The sequence below is a fragment of the Sphaerodactylus townsendi genome, linkage group LG13 (genome assembly GCF_021028975.2).
Source record: "Sphaerodactylus townsendi isolate TG3544 linkage group LG13, MPM_Stown_v2.3, whole genome shotgun sequence".
Taxonomy (NCBI): domain Eukaryota; kingdom Metazoa; phylum Chordata; class Lepidosauria; order Squamata; family Sphaerodactylidae; genus Sphaerodactylus; species Sphaerodactylus townsendi.
The window spans coordinates 14,393,423-14,413,567 of record NC_059437.1 but is presented as its reverse complement, the minus strand read 5'-3'; positions in this window follow the sequence as shown (position 1 = coordinate 14,413,567).

Here is a 20,145-nt window from a genome sequence, read left to right as displayed (position 1 = left end):
CCTACTTCCGCGCCCCAATCGCTGCCCCACCTCCGGTTTCAAAGCGATCCTCTGCTGGGGTCCTCCTTGCTGGCTTGACTCTCCCCCACCCCCTCACCTGTCAGGTGGGGATTCCTCCTCCTAGTGCCACACCCTTATTTGGGGCTCTCCAAACTTTCCTGCCTTGCTTTTCCGTGGAGGCCGCAGGGGGCCTGGCTTGCCTTGAAGTCCCCCAATCCATGTAGTTTTCATTGGCTGGCAGCTAGGATCCTGAATTCAAGAGGAAGGGGTTATATGACTGATAGGGTGTTTAAAAAAACCAACCCTTTATTTAGCCAAATAATCCCATGTTTCTGTAGGAGTAACTTTGCATGGGGTTTGTTAGGAACTGTGGTTAAAAAAAAAACCCCAGAAACAGGACCGGCAAAGTTTAAGTCATGCTCCTTGGTTTTCAGAAAGGATTTGCTTCCGCCAGCCTTCTGTGCTTTCACTCCATCTCTCTCCTCACTGGTCCTTTCTGTGGGTTCCTACTTTGTCCCTTGTTTCTCCTTCCAGTTCTTACTTCCACAGGAGAGCCCACTTAAGATTCCTGGCTGCTGGGCCCCATAATATTCAAGATTCTCTCTGCAGTTTAAAATCTATAAAAACTAAACAGGGTTTAAAGCTACATGACGTGATTCTGCCAACTTCGTTTCAAGCGGCCCACCCAAGTGAGAATTGCCAAGCGGGGCTAAATTGATCCCACCTATAGTAAAGCCACCTTTATCTGCCTCAAGTGAGAGACACCTCTTTGCAGGACCTCTGTCCCCCCAAGGATATTCCCTTCTCTTGCTTCTGTGTCACCTCTCCTCTCTAAATGCTCACATGCCATCAGTGGTGTATTTTCTGCCAGGAAAGTGCCCTCTCAGCCACCATAGCTATTTCCTCTGCCAGCCCTAACTGCCGACGTTTGAACCTCTGAACCTTCCTAGCAGGAATGACCCTAGCGCAGTGCAGATGTGGGCCAGAGTGCCTGCGATGTGATCCTGCAAACTCCTAGTTTTGTTTTGCACAGCGAAGAAGCATCTCTTGGTCACAAACTTATAACTGTTGTTAAAACAGAAAGGAGATTGTCGTTTGAGACCAGTGTTTGCCTCGTAGGACACTGCTGAGTGTCAGTTGGAGGTTGCTGAGCTGGCCGACGCATGACTGAGGTTTTGTGGCTGCACCGGAGGAATGGACCTGGAGGTAGCTGCGAGAGTCATCGACCCTTGAGACCGTATTGCTCATGAGTCCTCAGCGGTGCTTTTCCCTACCATATGGATGCTAGGCAAAGACGGGCCTGGAGAACTAACTCCCTCTCTTGGTGCATAAGGTGTACCTGAAAACTCTGTTGCCCTTGAAGTCTGAGACACTGGTTCCTCCTGCTTTGGGCTTCTGTCTCTTGAGGCTCAGTTCAAAAAAACAGGCCAAAGTACAGCTTCCAGACCGTGACTTCAGCCTCTGAGTGTGAAAGCAAACCTGGGTTTAATGCTCCTTTTGTTTTCCACCTGCTCTGCATGTTGAAATTCAGAGCTGCTTCTTTTCCCTTTGTTTTGCCTCTGCCAGGCCCTCCCATGTCTACAGAATAGAAACTTCTGAACTTGGAGCAAGATCTATAACTAAGCTTTGCCAGTTAAGGCATTGCATCAGAGTACAGTTGGCATCAAACATCGGCCCAAACCCACTTTAAGCTCATGCTTTGCGAGCCTGATTTGCTGGCAGGTTCCAGACTGTTTTTAACAGTTTAGCATCATGGCAGGCCATCGGTAATGTCTTTATGGAGTCTGGGGTGACGTCTGAATTAAGCCCAAGAGCAAACACCAAGAAGGCCCTTGTTCAAACCTCACTGCAGTCACATGCTTTGGCCTTCAATCACCCCATGGGGGTAAGGATGCTGGCCTACTGTGTAGGGCTGTTGTGAGAATCACCGGTATGATATCTGAAAAGTATTTTGAGCACTATAAAATGGCAAGTAATGGTAGAATTGATAGAAGGCACACAGTTGAACAATATCACTATCTCAATGGCTCGTCTGTCATAAAGGAATGAAACTGCAGAGACCCTTCTTCCAACCTAAGGAAAATGCAAACATGGCTAGCCCATAAAAACAGGGCATGCGCTGTACTGCCAAAGAATGCATAGGTTGGGCAGAGTGGGGGAGTGATTAAGTGGGGGAGCTAAGTAAGGCACTGCACATGACTCGGTATATAAATACTGGTAGAAAGAGGATGGTTCTGGGATAGCATTGATGGTCTTTCAGTCTAACCTCACTTGTCAGGGCAGAGTTGCACATGGACGTACATGTCTCCATACCTGACTAGCATACAGTTGGAGCCAGTTCACATGTGCATGTTCATTACTTGGTGGGAGACATGCACAAAATGCTACAGACTTACACTGCTCATGGTACTTTTTAGTGGAGGCATTTGTGTGTTCCGAGGGCACAGTAATGAAACCATGATAGCCATTCACATGAGAATTACTCCTTCGTGACCGGTACATTCCACTGAAGAGCACTGTTTCTTGTTCGCCTTTAAAACTAGAAATGTGCAACTACTATACTGTATCTGTGGGTTGAATATGATGGGAGCGTTGCTTTTTATCCTGAACCGAAAACGGAAATAAGTTTCAAAAGAAAATTGAAAAGCGTAGCTCCAGTTCTCAAATTATTTGAGAGTTCTCTACAGTGTTCTGTGAGTGGCAGCCCCCACCACTGAAATTCATGTGGCCATGCATTCAACTCCGCTTTGTGTGAGTCAGTCCCTAAACTATGGAAGTTGACCCAAAGGGCAGCAGGGCAGTCTACGTGCAAAACTGGATTGTTGATGCAACGTCTCCTCCATTTCTGCCTAAGGTGAGGGTGCGGGGCAGATGCTTTCAGTAGGAACACTAAAAAGTACAGAAAACAGTAGATGTGATGAGCACTCAGAAGTGACCATGAAAGTCCTCTCCACCCCAGGCCAGATCACAGATCCATCCAGTCCCACATCCTGTCTCTGAGAAGACCAAAGCAGAGCATGCTCCTCATTCTGATACTCCCATCCTGACTCTGAAGATGGAGAGTCCACTTAGCCATCAAGGCTAATAGATATGGATCAGGGGTCCCCAAACTACGGCCCCAGGGCCAAATGTGGCCCCCTGAAGGCATTTATCCGGCCCACCAGGCATGGCAGCGATGGCTCCATTCATGTGCAGTGGGGGCTCGAGGGAGAGGAGGAACTGGCCCCAACAGCCGTTGATTGCAGTTACATGATGGCACCCCCAAATCTCCATGCATTTTCTGACCCAGAGTTGGAAACCTTACATGTGGCAACGCCTGCTCCGCCCTTCCCTCTCGGCTACTCCATGTGTTGCTCTCAGGCTTTCTGTTCTGCCTCACTCCCATTGGCATCAGCCAGGCTGGTGAATCGCTCGCTGGCTGCTAGGGAGGAAAGAACCCAGGAAGATACCTGATCCTGGGTTAGATGGAATGCTTCACTGGGAAAGTTCTGCTTTTTTTTTTTTTTTACAGGGGAAGGTATTCCACAGCCTCCCCAACAAAATTTGGAGCCCACCCTGTACTTGACATACTTTGGTCACTGTTCTAAAAATAGACCATGACAGAAAGGCTGAAAGGTGAAATCAAACATTTTACAATCATTTGTGCATAGGAATTTGTTCATAGTTTTTTTTAGTCCGGCCCTCCAACAGTCTGAGGGACAGTGAACTGGCCCCCTGTTTAAAAAGTTTGGGGACCCCTGATATGGATAAACCTCTCCCATGATTCAAGTCCAAAAGCACTTTGGAGATGAACAAGAGTTTCGGGATATGAGTTCCTCTTATTGTTAGAAGAGAGCTTTAACTCCTGAAAGCTTATATCCTGAAACGATGGCTGGTCTCTAAGGGGCTACTGGACTCAAATCTGGCTGATCTACTACAGACCAACAGAAACAGCCCCACCAGAAACCATCTTCTCCAGGAGTTTGGCGCATCCCCTTTTGATGCAACAGTGACAACATCTTGTAAAAAACAATGTAATTATATGCTTTGTGCCTGCTTTTGTCCTGCGTCAACCACTGATCCATTCAACTGAATGCATCCAAGTCTTGGTATTATGGGAGGAGAAAAAAAGTTTGGTATCTCTTCCTCCACCTCTAAAATTAAAGGAAGGGAGTAGATTTTATTACACTAGTAGCAAAGGAAGGGCAGTATTCTATGCCACATTTCTGTAACACGGATGGATGGTGGAATCATGTAAAAACCCCTCCCCACATTCTCTTCCTCATTTTCTACACAGTCTGAATTGGGAAGGAGGCACTGGATTATTGCTTCTTAAGAAAAGAAGGAGTTTGGATTTATATCCCCCCCCTTTCTCTCCTGTAAGGAAACTCAAAGGGGTTTACAATCTCCTTTCCATTCTCCGTCTCCCCCCCCCCCCCGCCCCCAACAAATACCCTGTGAAGTGTGTGGGGCTGAGGGAGCTCCGAAGAACTGTGATCCAAGGTCATCCAGCTGTGTTGGAGTGCACAAGCTAATCTGGTTCACCAGATAAGCTTCCACAGCTCAAGAGGCAAAGCGGGGAAGCAAAAGTCTTCCCCTCCCCAAAAAACCTCCCTTTGTAGTGCATGTGAATTGCAATTTGTGTGTTTTTAATTTCTGTGAATCCCAATTCCAGTTGAAAAACAGGAATAAAATATAAATATATAAAATGGTAACGAAGTGCTGTGGACCAAGAGAAGAAATGTTTAGGCCACACTGAAGGGTGGGGGGAGGTGCTCTGCACGCCTTTTAATTTAACAGGAATTTTGGAAGCTACGTTTATTCAGGGTCTGCTGCGGTTCTCCATACCCCTCTTTTTGTTTGCTTAATTTTAAAGGTTTCTTCCACGGAGCTCAGAAGCAGCATAAGGGTTTCTGCCTTCACCATTTTATCCTCACATCATCTCTATGAGGTCGGTTAGTCAGGAACCGAATCAGTATCTCACAGCAGACTTAACGGCTGGGTGGGGATTCGCACTCGGCTCTCTCCAGTCCTGACACTCTAACCATAAGTACATCGTGCCAATTTGGCTCCGAAAATGTATCTTCTTGCCCTAAGATGGCAGGGGAAGGTGTGCATGGTTGGCTGATTCTAGGAGGCATTTTTAAGCTTCGGTACTGGAGACACTGGGGAGGGGGGAGACCCCCCTCTTGTTCCTCCTCCGGGAGACAAAGCCGGTCTGAATTTTTCTCTTGCTCCACTTGGAGACGGAGCTCCAGGGATGGCCCTTTGAATGCCTCTTCTGCGCTGACAGATGCAAACGTCAGAAGCTCCCGTGAAAGCCTTGCGGGGGAACAAAGCTGGATGGGAGCCTCCTCGGCATATTGCAAAGGAGAGCGCCCCCGGGGGTGGCACGGGTTTGGGGGGGGGGGGCAAAGGAAGGCTCAGACGAGGCAGAGCCACTACTGAGAGCTGGTGGAGCATGGCTCTTTGCATGCTGGGAGTGAGGAAGCGACAACTGTTGACCTTAGTTTTCAGAAGGGAGGGGGCCCCGTCGCGATTCTCTTTTTTTGTTTTTTTTTTAGCCGATGGCCTCGTGACGTCGCTCGCCCCTGCTCTGTGCATTCTCAAGCCGGACACGACTTCGAGCTCAGAAACCGTTTGCACTCCAGCTCAGCCTTGGGCAGCTGCAAGTTCCTCTGAGGATGTACAGAGATTTTTCCCTTCACCATCACCTGGCCACAGTCAAGAAAGCAGAAACCTGGTATTGTTCTCTCCCAGCCAAGTCGAGTTTTGGCATTTCACACATCAGAAAGCACAGCAGCAGCCTCAGCCGTTGCTGCCACCTGCTCTGTCAGACGGAATCACCTAACCTCAGGTGTATTATTATTATCATCAGCCTCCTTTTTATTAGCAGGAAAGAATGTTTTCAGCTTTAGAATAGCAGGGGTTTCCAGTCTTCTACAAAATTTCAGCATCTTAAATTTTAAAGTCAGTTTGCCACTTTTGAAAATTTAGATATTTATATGTCACTTTTCTTGCTACCAGGGACCCAAAGAGGATAAGAAAAGTTTGGATTTATACCCCACCTTTCTCTCATGTAAGGAAACTCAAGGTGGCTCACAAGCGCCTTTCTCTTCCTCTCCGCACAACAGACATCTGGTGAGGTAGTGGGGATGAGAGAGTTCTGAAGACTAGCCCAAGGTCACCCAGCAGGAATGTAGGAGTGCAGAAACACATCTGGTTCACCAGATAAGCCTCTGCCAGTCAGGTGGAGGAGTTGGGACTCAAACCCGGTTCTCCAGTCTTATGTTGTTCTCCCTCATCCATTTTGTCCTACTGATTACCACCTTTGAGAGAAGTTAGGCTGAGAGTCATGACTGGCTGAAGGTCACCCCGAAATTTTCCATGGCAGAATGAGGATTCGGTTTGGGGTCTCCCAGATTCTAGCCGAACAGTATGACCACTATACCACTAGAGTCCACAAAGGCTTATGCTAGAATTAAAAAACACACACCCTTGTTAGACGTCAAGTCGACACAAAATTCTATTTTTGGCACAATCAGCTAATATGGCTAAACCTCTGGAATTATTTCCAGTCTGTTTCTTCTCATAATGACACCCCAAATTCTATGATACTTTAAAGATAACAGGTTTACTGTGGATGCTTTTTGAGGACTACAGTCCGCTTCATCACAGACAGTACTATTCTCAATTGGCACATATAAACACATCTTGTGGGGTGTACAAAGCACCATCAAGTCATAGCAGACTTATGGTGACTACATCATGGGGCACTGAAGGCAAGAGACTAATAGAGGTCATTACCTGCCTCTGCGTAGCAATCTTGGTCTTCCTTGGTGGTCTCCCATCCAAGTGCTAATCAGAGCTGCCCCTGCTTAGCTTCTGAGAACTGATGAGATTGGGTTAGCCTGGGCCATCCAAGTTAGGTAACACCTTGGTAAAGAGAGGGGAAAATGAAATGGGCTAAAAGGCCATCAAATTCAGCAGGTCAGGTCCAAGACACAAAGTTTTCAAAGGTGCAAAGTCATCACTGTGACCCTGTCCATCGCATCACTAACAGGACTGAGCATGCTATGGCAGCTAAACAAAACCTCCATTTACAGAAGCAGTATACCCTTGGACTCTAAAAGCATGAAACATCAAAACCTTCCTGCCCTTGAGGCATGATCAGTCAGCAAAGGCAATCAAATGCTGGACTAGATGGGCTCTTGGCCTGATCTAGCAAAGTGGTTGTTATAATCTTTATGAATAAGGATGTGCACCTGAATCTTTCAGAGCCAGATCTAGCGGATCTCAGGTCTTTGCCCAAGGAAAAGAAAGCAGTAAGGAGCCTGCAAAACCAAAAGACATATAATTCGAAGTTTGCACAAGCTGTTCCGTTAGTATTTCTAAGGCTGTCTTGGGTCTTCCCAGGACAAAATAAGATCATTCTGCTCCATTCCTCAACAATGTGGGTTTTTTTGGAGGGGGGGGGGGGAGAATTAGGAGACCAAAGGCCAACTGCATGTAGAGGAAGGAACAGCCCACCCTCCTGTGCAAAGTGACAGCATTCTTGGAGGTCTCTGGTAAACTCTCAATTTCTGAGCCCTGTTTTTCTCTTCCCACCACCTCTGAAAGGGAACCCGCCATGCAGCATAGCCTGAGGGTTTCCCAAGATTTGGAGCTTTACTGTTTCCCGCTTGGGGAGGGGGGAGCTGAAAAAGGAATGTTGGAACAGGCCCGAATTTCTCTGCTCGCCAGATTCCAAAACGTAAGCAGTTTACAAATCAGCAGGTCATGACAATCTCCACCCTAGTGTACTAAGACCCTTTCAAACCGTTTTCCAACCGATTCTAAAAGATGAGAATTTTAAATTAAAGAGAACATGGTCAATTTTCCAATTATTCATTGGGGAGACTGATGCAGACAAGAGGAAATAAAATGGAGGCTATTGGACAGCAGGGTCTCAAAGGAAATAGATCCCACTGGGCAGTTTGAACCAGGTAGCCACTGGATTTTTATTTTGGCTTATATAACATATTGGTACAATGAAGAATCAAAGTACTGGGAAAAAAATTAAAAGCTGGCCGAATGATATTTCTTTCACTGGGACTGACCGCATGTGGGATGTATCTAGGTAGGGTCTTAGCTGGATACCTCTCCATCAGTGCTGTTTTCAGATGAGAAGTCTTATTATTACAGCATCCAAAAAGCAACCTCTAGTAGCTTATGAAATCCTGAGCTACAATAAACATGTCAGACTTTAAGATGCCACAAGGCACTTTTGTTATATTTGTGCCATTTCATTTATTTAATTATTTCAATTTATATCCCATCCCAACACAAAGTGGAGCTCAGAGCGGCTAACCACCATCAATAAAATACATTTCAGTTTTGCAATAAAAATACAACAAAAACAATAAAAACAATTTAAAAACACTGTAAATAAACACATTAAAATAGTATTTTCAAAAGCTACAGCTTGGAAAGCCAACACAAAATCAGCCCTGCATAAAGTAGGGAATCAGAGAACCCAAATTCAAATCCTGGACATCAAGCTCACTACCCGACCTTAATCTCTAGTCCTCAGCCTGGCCTACCTCACAAGGTTGTTGTGAGATTTTTTTGCGTGGGGGAAATAATGGAAGCTGTCCTGTTACTCCTTGGAAGAAGGCAGGATAAATACGTAGTCTTGATAACACTTATACACTGGACTGATCCAGACCTTTCTACACAGTGAAAATCCATTAAAAATAAGTTTACTAACAGCACCATCTCTGAAACTTTCTCTCCCTGGAGGTTTGTCAAAGTCCAAGCACAAGCACTGCAAGAAGAGTCAATAAGATCTCCTTGTTCGGACTTGCTTTTAGCAGGAAGAGTTAAGCAGGTAGAGGATTCTTTTAATTTAATGGCATTTTATATTTTAAAGAGTGGACATGTTAACCTGTTGGTTGTTGGGAGACACTGGAGTGTTGTGACCAAGCTTGAGACAAAGCAGTAATTGGTAGCAAATAATCTTCTCAATACTAGGGGATGCCACCTGGCTAAAGAAACTTTAATCCATCAATCATACGGAGCTGGCATGGCATAGTGGTGAAGAGAACAAGCTCTGATTTGGGAGACAGTTGGGTAAAAATCTAATGCCACAAACTCACTGGGTTGTCTCAGGCAAGCTGCTCTGTATCAGCTTTGCCCCATTCCTGCATTATGGCGGCAATCATACCAGCCTAGCTTACAGAGCAGTTGTAAAGATCACTCCTGCAATATATGTGAACCATTCTGCGTTTCTCAATACTGAATACGCACATCCCAGCTGCAAGCACCATCTGACAGGAGGATTTCCCTTCTACCTGAGAGAGGAAGTGGAAAGCTTTTTTTAATCAGCATCTGACACATGCAATTTGGGTATAAAAATAATAATTAATTGGTTTTTTTTAAAAAAATCTGCTGTCCACTTAATTAGAGGCGTCTTTTTAAGTCCGCAAAACCCATTATTTGTTGACTAACAGTGTCCTGCCAATCCAGTCTACTCAGAACCCTACTCAGGTCAATTCAATGGTGCTTGCCCCCAGGAATACATTCTTAGGATTGCACTATCAATATTTCAGCCTTATTAAATAGTAAACACACAACAAATGTGGGTTTCTGTGTACATCCCTATTCAGGCCATTTGCTGCTATTATAGAGCAGTGACTCCCAAATTGCCACTGTGTGCTGTGGGAATACTATTAGTGTGCTGTGAGAAAGAAATTAAAAACTGAAGGCTCTCGCAAGGCCAAAGTACATAGTCAGAGGAGGCCAGTGGTGGGATCCAAAAATTTCAGTAACAGGTTCCCATGGTGGTGGGATTCCAACAGTGGTGTAGCGCCAATGGGGCTGGGTGGGGCACGACGGGGGCGGGGACAGGTATTCCGAGGACAGGCATTCTGGGGATGGGGCATTAATAATTTCTCTATACTGTAAAAAACTCTTATTGTAAAAAAAAGTTCCTAATTTCCAGCTGGTATCTTTCTGTCCATAATCTAAACTCATTATAGCAAGTCCGATCGTCTACTGCCAACAGAAACAACTACTTCTCCTCTAATCGACTGCCTGTCAATACTTTCAAAAACTTAATTTTGTTTCTAAAAATCAAAAGAAAGATACTTTCCTTAAACAAGAATCTTTACCATATTTCTAAAACATGTTTTTAAAACAGCCCAACAGGGAGAATTATCCCGTTTTCTACCTTCGCTAATCAGCCACATAGGAAACAACAGGACTTTATGATTTTTGGAGCTAATGGAATTTCTAACGGAAAAGCAGACCCAATTAGTAATCCCCTCTTGGCGCACACAAATAATTAGTAACCCACTCTCGGGAACTGGTGAGAACCTGCTGGATCCCACCTCTGGAGGAGGCAGTTTTTTGTATCTCTATGTTAATTATTGTGAGAGCAAGCACAGTGTAGTAAATTGTCAGACTAGGATCTGGGAAGCCCAGGTTTGAATCCCCTCTCCGCCACAGAAACTTGCTTGGGCCAGTCACATGCTCTCAGCTGCAACCCTGGCAAGTATTTGGATGGGATGCCTCCAAAGAATACCAGAGGCCTGGTGCAAAGGCAGGCATGGCAAACCACCTCCAAACATCTGCCTCAAAAGCCCTGCAAGGGTTCCTACCAGCTCTATTGATGTCAACTGTAACTTGATTACAAAAAACTATATGATTGCTTTGGTCATTTCTCAATTTCTGTTCTATTTCTGCATTGTGTTCTGTTTGGGTCATAACTACTTCCAACCCATCTCCACTGGGGAAAGGGGGATCATTCTGTTCCATCTCTATATCAAATATGATTACTGCATACTGGTACAAAGATGCAGCAGAATGATAGGTGCCCTGAAGAAGTTGCCTCTTGGGTCTCTGTATGAGATCCCTCCTGTCAGGAGGCGTATCTAGGAAAAATGTAGCCCGGTTCAAAATCTGAGGCCCCCACCCCCCATGGGCAGCCACCCCCACCATGACCAAACTTTTTTTGCACCAGGTCTTGAAGTCAGTGGATGGACTCAGGGGGAAGGAGGAGGGGCGTGGGGGCAGTTTTCCGCCCCCCATGTGACTAAATGGCCGCAGCCCGGGGACATTTAATACCCGATGTTCCCCTGGGCTCCTGACTCTTCACTTCCGGTAAGGAGGCACAACATCACCATGCCTACACAGAGCAGATAGGTACCTCTGATGGCATATAATTCTCACACGTTCCAAATACGCGTGTTTTCAGGTGTAAAGTCTGAGAAAAACAGCGCATCTTTGACCTCCGGAGTTTGGGGAATACACAGTCACAGCATTCGGCAGTAAAATAGGCTTCTCAGATCCAGTGAAGGAACATGAAGACGTGCAAGGAAAAAATGCCCCCATGTGGCACACAAACATTTGAAAACCAACGCAGGAGCAGCAGGCTTTTGGGGTGCCAAGTCTTGGCCAACCGTGCGAGCACCGAAGCGAAACCGACGCACCCCGGCTGCAAAGCTCACGCCTGCGTACACGCGCACGTGCCAGTCTCCCTTCCCGCAGTGCCCGTCCATTCCTACGTGCTCTGTTGATGACGAATAACAAACTTTTCCCGCAAAGTTGCACGGGCTGTAATCGATCCCCAACAGAGCCGTGGCCTTTGCAAACCGCAGACCTAACGTGATCCTTCGCGTGATCCCGTGCCAGGGCCACCTCCCGCCATGGAAACAACACGCGTGTTCTCCTGGGCGCTCCGGGCTGCACGGCCTCGTGCGTGTGGAAAGGCTTGTGGCTCGGGGGCGGGGTTTACGGCGCAAAGCCTCGACTGACTTTTGGAGGATTGTGGGAGTTCGGGGGAAATGGCCCGGGAGGCTCCTGCAGGCGGCGAAACGTGTGAAGAGCGGGATGCGGGCGAGGGCGAGTGGCTGCCCGTGGAGGCCGGCGCTGGCTCGGGCTCTGCAGAAACGCTGGGCTCGGGCGGCTTGTTGCAAAGCGCTGCCGGCTGGTCCGGCTGCTCTGGGCGCCTCCCTTGCATCCACGCGCGCGTGCACAAAAATAAAATGCAAGCGGGGGCGACGGAACGGCTCAACGCGTTCGTGGCTCGCCCGAACGCCCCTCCCGGGGCCGGGAACAAAAGGAGGTCCGCAGCCACGATCATCCCTAGAAGTTGCTGCTTCTCTGGAAACCGTCATGGCAACGGGGCGAAAACCCATAAGAACAAGCCAGCTGAATCAGACCAGAGTCCATCTAGTCCAGGACTCTGCTTCTCGCAGCGGCCCACCAGGTGCCTTTGGGAGCTCACCTGCAGGATGGGAATGCAATGGCCTTCTGCTGCTGCTGCTGCTCCTGAGCACCTGGTCTGCTAAGGCATTTGCAATCTCACATCAAGGAGGATCAAGATTGGTAGCCATAGTAGATCGACTTCTCCTCCATCAATCTGTCCAAACCCAACCCAGAATCACGTCTGGATCCTGACCCATCGTCCTGACCCTGGTTCTGTTCAGGTGTGCAGGAGATCCTTGTTAGGAAGGGGATCCTCAGTGGAGTTGCCCTGCCTCTTCTAGGCCTGATTCTGTCAGATGAGTGGGGCTGGATATAAGGACAGGACCAGGGTGTTTCTGGGGGCAAGCAGTGGAAAACGGGAATGTGTTCGCGACTCTGGGGTTTTTCTCAGGCTGGGTGACCTTGGGCTAGTCACAGTTCTTTGGAACTCTCTCAGCCCCACCTACCTCACAAGGTGTCTGTTGTGGGGAGGGGAAGGGAAAGGAGCTTGTAAGCCACCTTGAGTCTCCTTACAGAAGAGAAGGAGGGGGGGTATAAATCCAAACTCTTCTTCTTCAATAAAAAAGCATCATATTTGCAAAAATTTATATTTATTTGAAACATTTCCATCTTGCACCCACAAACTCTCCTAGGCTCATAATCACATAAAATACAAAAACCTATTTTTTTTAAAAAATATATATTTTCAAAGCACAACAGTACAAACAAAATGTCAAACAAGTTAAACATCTGGATGGACAAGTAAGTCTTAACTGGATGCCCTTTTCAATCCTTGTGACTCACTCCCTCTGGCAGGAACCATCCTCGGATGGTGTGGTATAAATAAGATATAATAATCTGGGAATGTACTGACATCTGTATCGGGCAGCCACTGTTGTTCTGGCAGGGAACTTGGCAGTTGCATGAAACTCTTGCCAGAATGTACTGTCGAAGGTTTTCACGGCCAGATTCAACTGGTTGTTGTGGGTTTTCCGGGCTGTGTGGTCATGGTCTGGTAGATCTTGTTTATAACGTTTTGCCTGCATCTGTGACCGGCATCTTCAGAGATGTATCACAGAGAGAAGTGTGTTACTGGACTGGACACAGTGTGTAACACACTTCTCTCTTGTGATGCACCTCTGAAGATGCTGGCCACAGGCGAAACGTTAGAAACAAGATCTACCAGACCACGACCACGAAGCCCGGAAAACCTCTTGCCAGAATGGTGGTGGGATAATGAGAAAATGGTAACGTTCTACATTTTTTACTCTTGGAAAAGCCCCTGCCAAGAAAAATTGGCCGTCATATCTATAGATATAGACATATAAAGGTGCCTTATGCCATAAGAGGCACTTTGCGGGATCAGACCAGTGGTACGTACAGTCCAGCATCCTCATGTAGCAGCCAACAAATTTCCCTGGAAGGCCGAGAATGGCACAGAGGTCAAGGCCTTCCCCATACGGCCTCCCAACACTGGGAGTCAGAGGTTTATAGCTTCGCAATGTGGAGATTCTGTTTAGTCACCATGGCTAAAACCAGATCTCTTTCACAGCCATCTATGTATGCAGACATCACTACATTCACTGGTAGTGAATCCCACCATTTTATTACTCATTGAGTACAGTAGTATTTTCTTTCGTTTGTCTTTAATCTATTCCCCATCAATTTCTACCCAATTCTATAAACACCTTTCACATCCCGTGATTAGTCATCTTTTCAGTACATTGAACTGTTTCTTTTTAGCTTTTCCTAATAGTGAAGTTCCTCTAGCCCAGTGGTGGTGAACCTATGGCACTCCAGATGTTCACGGACTACAATTCCCATCAGCCCCTGCCAGCATGGCCAATTGGCCATGAACATCTGTGGTCCATGAACATCTGGAGTGCCATAGGTTCGTCACCATGGCTCTAGCCCATAGGTGTCGAACTCGCGGCCCTTCAGATGTTATGGACTACAGTTCCCATCATCCTCTGCCAACATTATGCTGGCAGGGGATGATGGGAACTGTAGTCCATAACACCTGGAGGGCCACGAGTTTGACATCTGTGTGAGTCTAGCCCCTTATTCATTATGGTTTCTCTTTGTCATTTTTTCCAGATTCGTAGTAGCTTACTGTCCACTATAACCTGGCAATTCTCCAGGGTGTGAGAATGAGGAGGGTCTTTTCTGATACCTGCCACCTGAGATCCTTTAAGTGACAGGTGTCAAACTCGCAGCCCTCCAGATGTTCATGAACTACAATTCCCATCAGCCCTTGCCAGTATAGCCAATGCTCATGTTGGGAGGGACTGATGGGAATTGAAGTTCATGACCATCTGGAGGGCCGCGAGTTTGACACCCCCGATTTAAGTGAAGAGGCTGGGAACTGAACTCTGTCGGAGGCAAAGTGTATGCTTTTGCCCCTGAGCTGTGACTCCTTCCACGGTCCTAGAAATTCATACTCCAATAGCAAGGTACATTCTGACAAGAAGAAATTGGCTGATATTGCTTTTCACATTGTGCAGCTTCAGTAAAAGGAAAGCAGCGTCTGCTGAATTTCTCAACACCACGCCTCCGTTTCAAGGCAGAGAAGCCTCAGTCGGGAAAGGAAGTGGCATCTCGGCCACACTCTTAAGCAACTGAAGTTATGCTGCAACCTCAGCTCCTTATCTGACACAGGGGAACGGCAATTACCTTCCTTACAGGGCTGTTGAGAGGACAACCAGAGTAACGCAAATGAAACGGCAAAGCCATTCAAATCTCCCACTCGGCAAAATTCCTTTCTACCAGCACGAGTAACAATAACAACAGTTAGGCATTGTGTTACAAACAAATCTGTGGAGGGCACAACTACCAGCAGCTTCTCGCGCCAAAAGCATGGTGGGTGTTCTGGTTGGTGTATCTCTGAATAATAAATACTGGAGGGGAAACAATATGGGATGGCCTTCCCGAAACACCCGGTTGGCACTGGTAATTTAACGCGGGGCAAATTCCTGGTGGGCCATGAGATTCAAGTCCAGCGGCACCTGACAGATCCACAAAAATGTTGGGGATATAAAGTTTAGAGTCAAAACTGCTGAAGGAAGCTTTGACTCTCAAAACTCATTGCATCTCCCCCCCGCTCCCAGTCTTATTGTTCTCTAAGGTGCTGCTGGACTTGAATCTATATTAGGGGGGGAAGAATTAGGACTAATAAAAGGAAACACTTCTTCATGCAATGTGTGATTGGTGTTTGGAATATGCTGCCACAGGAGGTGGTGGTGGCCACTAACCTGGATAGCTTTAAAAGGGGCTTGGACAGATTTATGGAGGAGAAGTCCATCTATGGCTACCAATCTTGATCCTCCTTCATCTGAGATTGCAAATGCCTTAGTAGACCAGGTGCTCGGCAGCAGCAGCAGCAGAAGGCCATTGCTTTCACATCATGCAGGTGAGCTCCCAAAGGCATCTGGTGGGCCACTGCGAGTAGCAGAGTGCTGGACTAGATGGACTCTGGTCTGATCCAGCAGGCTAGTTCTTATGTTCTTCTTATGTTCTACTGCAGATGAGCAGATTCCCTCTGAAACTATCTTTGTGGACCACTGCCCTGCACGGCTGCTGTGAACCTGGAGTAGATAGTCGAGCCCAAATGTTTCTGCCAGCACTTTAAGGACCATTCAGCTCAGACCTGGTCAGGTACTCCAATGATGGCTATCTGTTGAACTGGTGGCAGTGCCTGAGGATGCCCCAGGTGAACTGACACCCATCATTGGTGCTGCCAGGCATGAGCTGAGTGGCCCTGTAGTGATAGCTTGCAGCTCAGCAGGAACTAGCGTGGTGTAGTGGTTAAGAGTGGTGGATTCCATTCTGGAGGAGCAGGTTTGATTCCCTGCTCCTCCACATGAAGCCTGCTGGGTGACTTTGGCCTAGTCACAGTTCTCTGAGAACTCTCTCAGCCCCACCTACCAAACAAGATGTCTGTTGTGAAGGGGGGGGGGGATGAAGGCAATTGTAAGCTGTTTTGAGACTCCTTAAAAGGTAGAGAAAAGCAGGATATAAAACCAACTCCTCTTCCTGGATCATTTTGACTCCCCAGGCCACCTCTGGTGGCTGGTCACTGCTGAAAGCAAGATGCTTGCCTGAAAGAACCCTTGGTCTGGTCCAGCAGGGCTGTTTTTATGTTCTTGGCACAGAGGTTACGACTTCTCCATGCATTGCAGGAAAATCAAAATCTTCATTGCTTCCAGCAAACACATTTATGGCTGTTCAATTTCTAAAAGAAGATGTCAGGATTCTAGCCTGCTTGAGGTATTGGGCTGTCTTTTGCCTCCAAATCCACATGGTTACTCAACGGAGAGGAAAAACTACCCCGCAACAAAGCTGGTGCATCCATTGCTGAAAAGCAGGATTCATAGCTTTACGGTATATAAATCATAATATAAGCTACTTGTGCTAGAACTCTCTAATAAATAGTTTCCAGGTCCAGAGCTATATAGAAACAGGATTACACAGAGCCAAATGTGGAATACTCTCCAAATATGTCGCAAACAGCATTTTTCCCACTTTGGCCATAACCCGCTGAAACAAGCAAAACAAATGTTTTAAAGCAGCAGCGGCCATAAAAATATCTTTTTTCTCAGAGGCTGCATTTTGCAAACCTATGACTGCAAATCAGCCGGCTCTCAACTTCTAATGCAGAGGAACTAAGCAAAAGGCAGAGGGCACTATCCACTAGGGACACCTTCCGGACAAGCCTATTCGAATGAATGGGAAGAATATAACAACCTGGGAGCACTCCCATTCACTCGATGCACTTCCCTATCACTGGTGCCAGAATTTTAAAAGGAAATAGCACATCTTACTTCCTGCCTCTGCAGTCCTTCGCCTTAACTCCTGGTCACCTTGAAGTTAAGCCTCAGTTTTTCAAAACAACCCTTTGTATTTACTTCCTCCTTTCTGCCCGCTTTTCATTTCCTGACCATCTTGCAGTGTTTTAGTGACCCCTATAAGTGACCTGAGCTCACCTAAACTTGGGGCCCAAGAGAGTCCTGGGAATCTGTAGCAGCCACAGCATGATGTAGTGGTTAAGGTGTCAGTCTAGGATGTAGGAAACCAAGGTTCACTCTGACATGGAAACTTATTGGGTAACTTTGGGTTTGACACATAATCTCAGCCTCGACCTTGGCAAGTATTTGGATGGGAGACCTCCAAGGAATAGAAGAAGAAGAGGAGTTTGGATTTATACCCCCACCTCCTTCTCTCCTGTTAGGAGACTCAAGGTGGCTTACAAGCTCTTTCCCTTCTTCTTCCCAAAACAGACACTTTGTGAGGTAGGTGGGGCGGAAAGAGTTCTGAAGAACTGTGACTAGCCCAAGGTCACCCAGCAGGAATGTAGGCATGTGGAAACACATCTGGTTCACCAGATAAGCCTCTGCCATTCAGGTGGAGGAGTGGGGAATCAAACCCAATTCTCCAGATTGGAATCCACCTGCTCTTAACCACTACACCACACTGGTTCTCCAGGGGCATGATGCAGAGGCACTTCTCGCCTCGAAAAACGTACAGGGTTGCAATAAAACAGAACTGTGGTTTGACAGCAAAACAACAACAACAGCTTCAATCCAACCATAACTCAAAATTCAGTTCAGAGGAACGGTGACCACATCTTTTAATTTAAAGTCTTCAGAAATACGAAGCCCCGGATATTAACTGAATATATTGGGACTCTGCTAGGCATGCAGAAGATCGCAGGTTCAATTCCAAACAACTTTTGGTTTTGTTTTTTTTAAAGATTGAACGTATTCACTTAATTTATACCCTGCTTTTCTCCCAAAGGGGGATCCAAAGCAGCTTTTAGCATTTCTCCTCTCTTCCACTTTATTCCCCCAACTGTCCTGTGAGGTAAGCTAGGCAGACAGTGGGCAATTGGCTCAGTCACCAAGCAAGCTTCCATTGGAGAGTTGGGTGTCCCACAGTTCTGGGTGTCCCAGACCTTAGTTTGACACTCTAACCACTACAGAGCCAGCATAGTGAGTAGTAGTTAAGAGCAGGCGCACTCTAATCTGGAGAACAGGGTTTGATTCCCAGCTCTGCCACTTGAACTATGGAGGCTTATCTGGGGAACTAGATTAGCCTGTGCTCACGCCAGCTGGGTGACCTTGGGCTAGTCACAGTTCGTTGGAGCTCTCTCAGCCCCACCCACCTCACAAGGTGTTTGTTGTGGGTGGGGAAGGGAAAGGAGTTTGTAAGCCCCTTTGAGTCGCCTTACAGGAGAGAAAGGGGGGATATAAATCCAAACTCCTCCTCCTTCTACCTGGTGAACTGGGTTTGTTTCCCCACTCCTCCACACGAAGACTGCTGGGTGATCATGAGTTAGTCACAGTTCTCTCAGAATTCTCTCAGCTCCACCTGGTACCTCACCAGGTGCCTGTTGTGGGGACAGGGAGGGAAAATAGCTTTTAAGCTGCTTTGAGACACTCTACAGTTGAGAAAAGTGGACATAAATCCAAACTCATCATCATCATCTTCTTCTTCTACAGCATCTTGGAGATGTTAAAGACCACTGCCTGAGACCCTGAAGAGCCACTACCAGTCAGCAAAGACCTCCCTGGCCTTGATGGGCCAATGGTTTGACTCAGCGTAAAGCACTTTCATGTGCGTTTACTTACTTTCAAAACTGAGACCCTGCTCTTCAGAAGCAGGCTCTTGAAGTTACCAACCGTGGTCTGGCGTCACATGTCTGAAATCAAAGCTTCTCTGCCTGCACGTGAGAAATTAAAGTCTACCAAATGCACCCTTCAAAAGGCTGCATCACACATTAGAAGGGTTTGGAGTTATACACCGCTATTCAGAACCATCTGAAGTCTCAAAGCGGTTTACAAACTCCTTTCTGTCCTCTCCCCATGACAGACACCTTGTGAGGTAGGTGGGGCTGAGAGAGTCCTGAGAGAACTGTGACTAGCTCAAGGTCACCCAGCAGGCTTCATGTGTATGAGTGGGGGAATCGAACCTGGTTCTCCTGATTAGAGTCCGCTGTTTATGTGGAGGAATTGGGAATGATGCCCAGCTCTCCAAATTAAAGTCCACCGCTCCTACCCACAACTACACCACGCTGGCTCTCAATACACATACCTGCGATACAGAAAGCACTTCCGTGCAAAGAAGAGGAACGCAGCACAGGTCTCCTGCTACAATTTGTACTGAGGGCACCTGAGTTTTGAGGTGCCTCAGGACTGAGGAGGGCCTTTGGACCAAACCCCGATCCCGTTTATGAATCCTCCTCTAGTACAGCAGGCAAAGCATGCTTTCCATTTGCAAAGCATTGCTGGGGGTGGGGGGTGAGGGTTGTGCAGTGGTGGGATCCAAAAAATTTAATAACAGGTCCGATGGTGGTGGGATTCAAACAGTGGGGCCGCCGCACACACGCACCTCCAGTCCCTATTGGGCAGGGAGGTTGCTTTAGTAACCCCTTCTTGGCACTCAGAAAAAATTAGTAACTGGTGTAACTAGTGAGAACTGGTTGGATCCCACCTCTGGGGTTGTGCAAAGTGTGGGACCCCCTCACCCCAAGAGGGTAGAGTCCATGTCAACCTCCTGCCACAGAGCACCCACGTGTGTCTACAGCAGTGGTGGCGAACCTATGGCACGCGTGCCAGAGGTGGCACTCAGAGCCCTCTTTGTGGACTGCACGCTGTGCCGCTGGTGCGCCCCAAAGTTTGGGCAAATGTCTGACAAGTGGCATAGTTTCAAGAGGGTGAGGGTCGTGATGCCTATCTTTGGGAGCATGTGGGCCCCTGTGGGGGGTGTGGCAACAGACATTTTGACGGGGGGGGGGGGGGGGAATTAAGTGTGGCAGTGAGTTTGGGAGGCGTTCCAGGGCAGGACAGGGGACAGTGGCAGGGAGGCTTGCGGGAAGTGCAATGCATGCATGCCCAGGTGCAGTTTCCTTTTGCTCCGCCCCGGCACTCGGTCTCTAAAAGG